The 10,286-nt window shown below is 40.5% G+C and overlaps 2 long non-coding RNA genes across 2 annotated transcripts; both read right to left on the bottom strand.

The window, feature by feature from the left end:
* Positions 1-501: 501 nt before the first annotated feature.
* On the bottom strand, positions 502-8,250 carry LOC127618695 (uncharacterized). Its single transcript, XR_007967485.1, has 13 exons — positions 8,208-8,250; positions 7,688-7,847; positions 7,009-7,128; positions 6,769-6,968; positions 6,689-6,728; positions 5,026-5,065; positions 4,308-4,347; positions 3,321-3,800; positions 3,228-3,267; positions 3,028-3,187; positions 2,631-2,950; positions 1,996-2,511; positions 502-1,915 (listed from the first exon to the last, which is right to left on the bottom strand). It is a non-coding gene; the product is annotated as an uncharacterized LOC127618695 (long non-coding RNA).
* Positions 8,251-8,899: 649 nt separating this feature from the next.
* LOC127618505 (uncharacterized) lies at positions 8,900-9,833 on the bottom strand. Its single transcript, XR_007967436.1, has 3 exons — positions 9,650-9,833; positions 9,367-9,445; positions 8,900-9,045 (listed from the first exon to the last, which is right to left on the bottom strand). It is a non-coding gene; the product is annotated as an uncharacterized LOC127618505 (long non-coding RNA).
* Positions 9,834-10,286: the final 453 nt, after the last annotated feature.

The raw sequence follows: 10,286 nt of genomic DNA, 5'->3' as shown, positions 1-10,286 counted from the left end.
CTACATAATGATGACTAAGACTTTATAGATATTATATTACGTGTGTTGTGAAAAGCTATACAAATAAAAATGACTTGTTAAATACAGTGAATATACAGATTTCAATTGTCATCTCAGAAATAAATAAGATTATTTATTTGCCTTTTTAATCAAATTATGTGTAAAAATGTCTATGTTCTGCATTCTGATCAAATAATGGGAGAAGAAAGAGATGTTAAAATGTACAACTGATATAGAGCCGTTTAGTTATGCTATAATGCAATAAAAGAATGCATGCATTATGTGTCAGGGCGGGGCCAGGGGTGTGTAATCATGACCCCGCCCTCCGCCCCCACACATATTGCAAGAGCACAGTATAAGTTGGCATGGCTGGCACATCCTAAATCATTAGGAGTTTTATTGCATCTAGTCATGATGAGTCAGCGTGACACTTGCAGGTTAGACAGCTTTGTTCTTTATCTAGGTACAAATGTTGAGAGAAACATGTTTAAAAGAGTCTAAGCAACTTTAATTCACAGGATGACACATTCAAAGTTTGAACACAATAATCAGATCAAATCATAACAGACGCACCAGAAGACATTGCAGATTAATTGACTGTGTTCTACTGGAAGGTCAACACAGAAAGCACATGCAAGTGCTTTCTAATATAAATCTAGAGTCGTTTGATCATGATGAACAATGCTGTAATACGTTACGGTTTAATGCTTTCATGACACAGGCATCTGATGTTTTAGCACCGATATTAATCCAGATTGTGTGTAAAAGATGGTGTAACTGCACACTGTATAATGATGTAGCTGCCCTGTGCACACACAATTACACATTTTAATGCTTGTGTTTAACAAGTAATTGATGTACACATTTTACAAAGACAACAAACAACAAACCTCCAAACTGTTCAGGAAACTAAAGTCTTTAAAACTCCAAGATTATGGGATGTGACTTGTTGGTATATCTTCCCAGATTGTCGACATTCAAGAAGCTGTATTTTCAGACACTGCTGAGTGGTATTTTTCCAGTTGTTATCAGTCCTTGGATAATTTGGAGTTCCCATCCAATCATAGTGTCATATTTACAGTCACAATGAGTGTACGAAACCGACATCAGTGATAAAATAACAGTTAAACTCTGTCGAAGCTTTATATAGCTATAATGCTGCTGTGATTAATGCTTTGTTGTAGAGGAGAATGTAAATATATTAGTGATGCATTTATATTTCATTATAAAAACTGAATATTTGTCTTCATCCTGTCAGTCACCATCCAGATCTACTTAGAAAACCACAATCAAAAACAAATCACTGAGATCAGACCTCAAAACAAACGCTCAAATCACTGTCACCGAGATCAGACCTCAAAACAAATGCTCAAATCACTGTCACCGAGATCAGACCTCAAAACAAACGCTCAAATCACTCTCACCGAGATCAGACCTCAAAACAAACACTCAAATCACTCTCACAGAGATCAGACCTCAAAACAAACACTCAAATCACTCTCACTGAGATCAGACCTCAAAACAAACACTCAAATCACTCTCACCGAGATCAGACCTCAAAACAAACCCTCAAATCACTCTCACAGAGATCAGACCTCAAAACAAACCCTCAAATCACTCTCACTGAGATCAGACCTCAAAACAAACCCTCAAATCACTCTCACTGAGATCAGACCTCAAAACAAACACTCAAATCACTCTCACAGAGATCAGACCTCAAAACAAACCCTCAAATCACTCTCACTGAGATCAGACCTCAAAACAAACCCTCAAATCACTCTCACTGAGATCAGACCTCAAAACAAACCCTCAAATCACTCTCACTGAGATCAGACCTCAAAACAAACCCTCAAATCACTCTCACTGAGATCAGACCTCAAAACAAACACTCAAATCACTCTCACTGAGATCAGACCTCAAAACAAACCCTCAAATCACTCTCACAGAGATCAGACCTCAAAACAAACCCTCAAATCACTCTCACAGAGATCAGACCTCAAAACAAACCCTCAAATCACTCTCACTGAGATCAGACCTCAAAACAAACACTCAAATCACTCTCACAGAGATCAGACCTCAAAACAAACCCTCAAATCACTCTCACTGAGATCAGACCTCAAAACAAACCCTCAAATCACTCTCACTGAGATCAGACCTCAAAACAAACACTCAAATCACTCTCACTGAGATCAGACCTCAAAACAAACACTCAAATCACTGTCACCGAGATCAGACCTCAAAACAAACACTCAAATCACTGTCACTGAGATCAGACCTCAAAACAAACCCTCAAATCACTGTCACCGAGATCAGACCTCAAAACAAACCCTCAAATCACTGTCACAGAGATCAGACCTCAAAACAAACACTCAAATCACTGTCACCGAGATCAGACCTCAAAACACTCAAATCACTGTCACCGAGATCAGACCTCAAAACAAACCCTCAAATCACTGTCACCGAGATCAGACCTCAAAACAAACCCTCAAATCACTCTCACTGAGATCAGACCTCAAAACAAACACTCAAATCACTCTCACTGAGATCAGACCTCAAAACAAACACTCAAATCACTGTCACCGAGATCAGACCTCAAAACAAACACTCAAATCACTCTCACGAGATCAGACCTCAAAACAAACACTCAAATCACTCTCACCGAGATCAGACCTCAAAACAAACACTCAAATCACTCTCACCGAGATCAGACCTCAAAACAAACGCTCAAATCACTCTCACAGAGATCAGACCTCAAAACAAACGCTCAAATCACTGTCACCGAGATCAGACCTCAAAACAAACACTCAAATCACTGTCACCGAGATCAGACCTCAAAACAAACACTCAAATCACTGTCACCGAGATCAGACCTCAAAACAAACACTCAAATCACTCTCACCGAGATCAGACCTCAAAACAAACGCTCAAATCACTCTCACCGAGATCAGACCTCAAAACAAACGCTCAAATCACTCTCACAGATCAGACCTCAAAACAAACGCTCAAATCACTCTCACGAGATCAGACCTCAAAACAAACGCTCAAATCACTCTCACCGAGATCAGACCTCAAAACAAACACTCAAATCACTCTCACCGAGATCAGACCTCAAAACAAACACTCAAATCACTCTCACCGAGATCAGACCTCAAAACAAACACTCAAATCACTCTCACCGAGATCAGACCTCAAAACAAACACTCAAATCACTGTCACCGAGATCAGACCTCAAAACAAACGCTCAAATCACTCTCACAGAGATCAGACCTCAAAACAAACACTCAAATCACTCTCACTGAGATCAGACCTCAAAACAAGACCTCAAAACAAACCCTCAAATCACTCTCACAGAGATCAGACCTCAAAACAAACACTCAAATCACTCTCACCGAGATCAGACCTCAAAACAAACACTCAAATCACTCTCACCGAGATCAGACCTCAAAACAAACACTCAAATCACTCTCACCGAGATCAGACCTCAAAACAAACCCTCAAATCACTCTCACCGAGATCAGACCTCAAAACAAACCCTCAAATCACTCTCACTGAGATCAGACCTCAAAACAAACACTCAAATCACTCTCACCGAGATCAGACCTCAAAACAAACACTCAAATCACTCTCACCGAGATCAGACCTCAAAACAAACACTCAAATCACTCTCACCGAGATCAGACCTCAAAACAAACACTCAAATCACTCTCACCGAGATCAGACCTCAAAACAAACACTCAAATCACTGTCACCGAGATCAGACCTCAAAACAAACACTCAAATCACTGTCACCGAGATCAGACCTCAAAACAAACACTCAAATCACTCTCACGAGATCAGACCTCAAAACAAACACTCAAATCACTCTCACGAGATCAGACCTCAAAACAAACACTCAAATCACTCTCACCGAGATCAGACCTCAAAACAAACCCTCAAATCACTCTCACAGAGATCAGACCTCAAAACAAACACTCAAATCACTCTCACCGAGATCAGACCTCAAAACAAACCCTCAAATCACTCTCACTGAGATCAGACCTCAAAACAAACACTCAAATCACTCTCACGAGATCAGACCTCAAAACAAACACTCAAATCACTCTCACGAGATCAGACCTCAAAACAAACACTCAAATCACTCTCACTGAGATCAGACCTCAAAACAAACACTCAAATCACTCTCACGAGATCAGACCTCAAAACACTCAAATCACTGTCACGAGATCAGACCTCAAAACAACGCTCAAATCACTCTCACGAGATCAGACCTCAAAACAAACACTCAAATCACTCTCACGAGATCAGACCTCAAAACAAACACTCAAATCACTGTCACCGAGATCAGACCTCAAAACAAACCCTCAAATCACTCTCACGAGATCAGACCTCAAAACAAACACTCAAATCACTGTCACTGAGATCAGACCTCAAAACAAACGCTCAAATCACTCTCACGAGATCAGACCTCAAAACAAACCCTCAAATCACTCTCACTGAGATCAGACCTCAAAACAAACACTCAACTCACTCTCACTGAGATCAGACCTCAAAACAAACCCTCAAATCACTCTCACAGAGATCAGACCTCAAAACAAACACTCAAATCACTCTCACTGAGATCAGACCTCAAAACAAACACTCAAATCACTCTCACTGAGATCAGACCTCAAAACAAACACTCAAATCACTGTCACTGAGATCAGACCTCAAAACAAACCCTCAAATCACTGTCACCGAGATCAGACCTCAAAACAAACACTCAAATCACTCTCACTGAGATCAGACCTCAAAACAAACACTCAAATCACTCTCACTGAGATCAGACCTCAAAACAAACCCTCAAATCACTCTCACTGAGATCAGACCTCAAAACAAACACTCAAATCACTCTCACTGAGATCAGACCTCAAAACAAACACTCAAATCACTCTCACTGAGATCAGACCTCAAAACAAACGCTCAAATCACTGTCACCGAGATCAGACCTCAAAACAAACGCTCAAATCACTGTCACCGAGATCAGACCTCAAAACAAACGCTCAAATCACTCTCACCGAGATCAGACCTCAAAACAAACACTCAAATCACTCTCACCGAGATCAGACCTCAAAACAAACACTCAAATCACTCTCACCGAGATCAGACCTCAAAACAAACACTCAAATCACTCTCACTGAGATCAGACCTCAAAACAAACACTCAAATCACTCTCACTGAGATCAGACCTCAAAACAAACACTCAAATCACTCTCACGAGATCAGACCTCAAAACAAACACTCAAATCACTCTCACGAGATCAGACCTCAAAACAAACACTCAAATCACTCTCACTGAGATCAGACCTCAAAACAAACACTCAAATCACTCTCACTGAGATCAGACCTCAAAACAAACACTCAAATCACTCTCACGAGATCAGACCTCAAAACAAACACTCAAATCACTCTCACGAGATCAGACCTCAAAACAAACACTCAAATCACTCTCACTGAGATCAGACCTCAAAACAAACACTCAAATCACTCTCACTGAGATCAGACCTCAAAACAAACACTCAAATCACTCTCACTGAGATCAGACCTCAAAACAAACACTCAAATCACTCTCACGAGATCAGACCTCAAAACAAACACTCAAATCACTCTCACGAGATCAGACCTCAAAACAAACACTCAAATCACTCTCACGAGATCAGACCTCAAAACAAACACTCAAATCACTCTCACAGAGATCAGACCTCAAAACAAACCCTCAAATCACTCTCACTGAGATCAGACCTCAAAACAAACCCTCAAATCACTCTCACAGAGATCAGACCTCAAAACAAACGCTCAAATCACTGTCACTGAGATCAGACCTCAAAACAAACCCTCAAATCACTCTCACTGAGATCAGACCTCAAAACAAACCCTCAAATCACTCTCACTGAGATCAGACCTCAAAACAAACCCTCAAATCACTCTCACCGAGATCAGACCTCAAAACAAACCCTCAAATCACTCTCACTGAGATCAGACCTCAAAACAAACCCTCAAATCACTCTCACTGAGATCAGACCTCAAAACAAACACTCAAATCACTCTCACTGAGATCAGACCTCAAAACAAACCCTCAAATCACTCTCACTGAGATCAGACCTCAAAACAAACCCTCAAATCACTCTCACTGAGATCAGACCTCAAAACAAACCCTCAAATCACTCTCACTGAGATCAGACCTCAAAACAAACACTCAAATCACTCACCGAGATCAGACCTCAAAACACTCAAATCACTGTCACCGAGATCAGACCTCAAAACAAACACTCAAATCACTCTCACCGAGATCAGACCTCAAAACAAACACTCAAATCACTGTCACCGAGATCAGACCTCAAAACAAACACTCAAATCACTCTCACAGAGATCAGACCTCAAAACAAACCCTCAAATCACTGTCACCGAGTTCAGACCTCAAAACACTCAAATCACTGTCACTGAGATCAGACCTCAAAACAAACCCTCAAATCACTCTCACCGAGATCAGACCTCAAAACAAACCCTCAAATCACTCTCACTGAGATCAGACCTCAAAACAAACCCTCAAATCACTCTCACTGAGATCAGACCTCAAAACAAACCCTCAAATCACTCTCACTGAGATCAGACCTCAAAACAAACCCTCAAATCACTCTCACCGAGATCAGACCTCAAAACAAACACTCAAATCACTGTCACCGAGATCAGACCTCAAAACAAACACTCAAATCACTCTCACTGAGATCAGACCTCAAAACAAACGCTCAAATCACTCTCACAGAGATCAGACCTCAAAACAAACACTCAAATCACTCTCACAGAGATCAGACCTCAAAACAAACACTCAAATCACTCTCACAGAGATCAGACCTCAAAACAAACACTCAAATCACTCTCACTGAGATCAGACCTCAAAACAAACACTCAAATCACTCTCACAGAGATCAGACCTCAAAACAAACCCTCAAATCACTCTCACCGAGATCAGACCTCAAAACAAACCCTCAAATCACTCTCACAGAGATCAGACCTCAAAACAAACCCTCAAATCACTCTCACAGAGATCAGACCTCAAAACAAACCCTCAAATCACTCTCACAGAGATCAGACCTCAAAACAAACCCTCAAATCACTCTCACGAGATCAGACCTCAAAACAAGCACTCAAATCACTCTCACCGAGATCAGACCTCAAAACAAACGCTCAAATCACTCTCATCGAGATCAGACCTCAAAACAAACCCTCAAATCACTCTCACTGAGATCAGACCTCAAAACAAACCCTCAAATCACTCTCACTGAGATCAGACCTCAAAACAAACCCTCAAATCACTCTCACCGAGATCAGACCTCAAAACAAACACTCAAATCACTCTCACTGAGATCAGACCTCAAAACAAACCCTCAAATCACTCTCACCGAGATCAGACCTCAAAACAAACACTCAAATCACTCTCACTGAGATCAGACCTCAAAACAAACACTCAAATCACTGTCACTGAGATCAGACCTCAAAACAAACACTCAAATCACTCTCACAGAGATCAGACCTCAAAACAAACACTCAAATCACTCTCACAGAGATCAGACCTCAAAACAAACACTCAAATCACTCTCACAGAGATCAGACCTCAAAACAAACACTCAAATCACTGTCACAGAGATCAGACCTCAAAACAAACACTCAAATCACTCTCACAGAGATCAGACCTCAAAACAAACACTCAAATCACTCTCACCGAGATCAGACCTCAAAACAAACACTCAAATCACTCTCACCGAGATCAGACCTCAAAACAAACACTCAAATCACTGTCACCGAGATCAGACCTCAAAACAAACACTCAAATCACTCTCACAGAGATCAGACCTCAAAACAAACCCTCAAGTCACTCTCACAGAGATCAGACCTCAAAACAAACCCTCAAATCACTCTCACTGAGATCAGACCTCAAAACAAACCCTCAAATCACTCTCACTGAGATCAGACCTCAAAACAAACCCTCAAATCACTCTCACTGAGATCAGACCTCAAAACAAACCCTCAAATCACTCTCACTGAGATCAGACCTCAAAACAAACCCTCAAATCACTCTCACAGAGATCAGACCTCAAAACAAACCCTCAAATCACTCTCACTGAGATCAGACCTCAAAACAAACCCTCAAATCACTCTCACTGAGATCAGACCTCAAAACAAACGCTCAAATCACTCTCACCGAGATCAGACCTCAAAACAAACACTCAAATCACTCTCACAGAGATCAGACCTCAAAACAAACACTCAAGTCACTCTCACCGAGATCAGACCTCAAAACAAACACTCAAATCACTCTCACTGAGATCAGACCTCAAAACAAACACTCAAGTCACTCTCACCGAGATCAGACCTCGAAGTCTGATCTCAGTCTGAGAGTGTTCTGTGGGCTGATGGTGGACTCAAAGGATGAAAACAAACATCAGAAGTTTACCAGAAATATTTTCTCTCTGTCTGAGCATTCAAGTTTTGGCACACTGAAGTAAACCATCAAATGTGAAAGCGTGGATACACACACATTGCTCTGTGCTGCTGACAGCAACATATTTAGGGTTAAAGGGTTAGTTCACCCAAAAAATAACGTTCTGTTATCATTTACTCTAAGTTTATGTTGTTCTAAACCCACATGAACACAAAATGAGATGTTGGGGAGAATGCAGGAAAGAAGTCATTTGGGTACAGAACTATGAGGTGAATAAATGATGACACACACAAGTAAAAATCAGACCTCAGAGCAGCAGCGTGAGGTTTTCATATTCTAAAAAATCTCAGATAAGCTCTTAAAATACTGACGGCGAGGAGAGAGGAATTCATGATGTATACAAAACGAAGAATAGTTTTGGACGGGGAATGTTGACTAAAACTCTGTTCATCACAGGGGAAATAAATAACTGCACTCTCTCCAGCAGTGAGAAGTCTGATGACAAGATGAAGTTAAAAAAAGGAAGTGAACGGCAGGGGTCCTGTCAGCTCTTGTCCTCCGTGGCAGCACTGAAAACAGATCACAGATCAGTCAAACAACAGCAGGAGAGTGTTTTAACATCCCAATTAATCACTGAATGTAGCTCTTCTTCAAACCCTAGTGTGCTGTCTACCTAGGGAACATTGAGACATCATAGCCACATTACAGACATGAAGGTTGTTCAAAAAGTTACTCAGCAAAATTATATCACAAGTGATCTCATTTAAAAATATGAATCCAGAGTCGAGTGAAAAGTTAGGGTTAGGCTGGCCATGATGACAGTAGATAACGAGGCAGCATACTAGAGTTTGGAACGGAGTGTGTGTGTTGGAGGCATGATGATGTCATACTTGTGAGGCACCCGTTCAGTTGTTTAAAGTGCACGTTTCAGGCCTGTGGTCTTTCCGTTGATGCCCGTCAGACTGATAACTGAAAACAGAGAATCACAGTTATAGAACAGTTATTAACGTAAACTAAAACAACAAGTACTGATTCGCAAAAAGGATAAAAATCTGCAAATGCATATCCATATATGGCCTATTTTGAAATTGTAATCATTTAAAATTGGAGCTACAGGCGCCAAAAAAAAAATAGATTATGACATAATTGTCTGTTATGTGTTGCACTGCTAACCTGCTCCAGCATCTGTCTGTCTGTCGTCCTGTCTCTCTGCTCTCTTTCTCTCTCTCCGCCTGCAGTGAGTTGATGTACTCTTGACTCAGGGTTTCATCTCCGTCTCCAATGAGGTAGATGTTTTTAAAGCGATGATACAACATAGAAGCCTTGAACATGATCGCTTCACTGCCACGAAACCAGCGCATCTGACAACACACATAATTTCAGTTTGTTTATTTGTCTATTTTAGGTGTCTTTAAGTATAATGCACATTTGATGCATTATACTCTTTATGTACATATGTGTTGTTGCATCATACTTGCATTTAATTACACTGTTAACATGTTACTCCTAAACCTACTGGTACCTCAACCTCAGTAGCAGCAAATGTGAATCTTGTGAGAACAACATGTAGTTACAAAATATGTAAATTGTATTTGTAATATCTATTTTAATGTTAGTACATAGTAGATAAAGACACTTAATGTAAAGTGGGTCTGAAAAATTTGTTTTTATTTTGCATTTTGCACATTATTCTCAACTCAAATGTGTTACTTTAAAGGATTATTCAGGGTTTATTTGCACAAAAATAAATGTAGACACTTCTTTAATATGTGTGCATTCTGCGTAGTGTCCATTGAGTCATATTGACTGG

This window comes from Xyrauchen texanus, chromosome 25 (genome assembly GCF_025860055.1).
Source record: "Xyrauchen texanus isolate HMW12.3.18 chromosome 25, RBS_HiC_50CHRs, whole genome shotgun sequence".
In the NCBI taxonomy this organism is placed as follows: domain Eukaryota; kingdom Metazoa; phylum Chordata; class Actinopteri; order Cypriniformes; family Catostomidae; genus Xyrauchen; species Xyrauchen texanus.
This window is presented reverse-complemented; position numbering and strand designations above follow the sequence as displayed.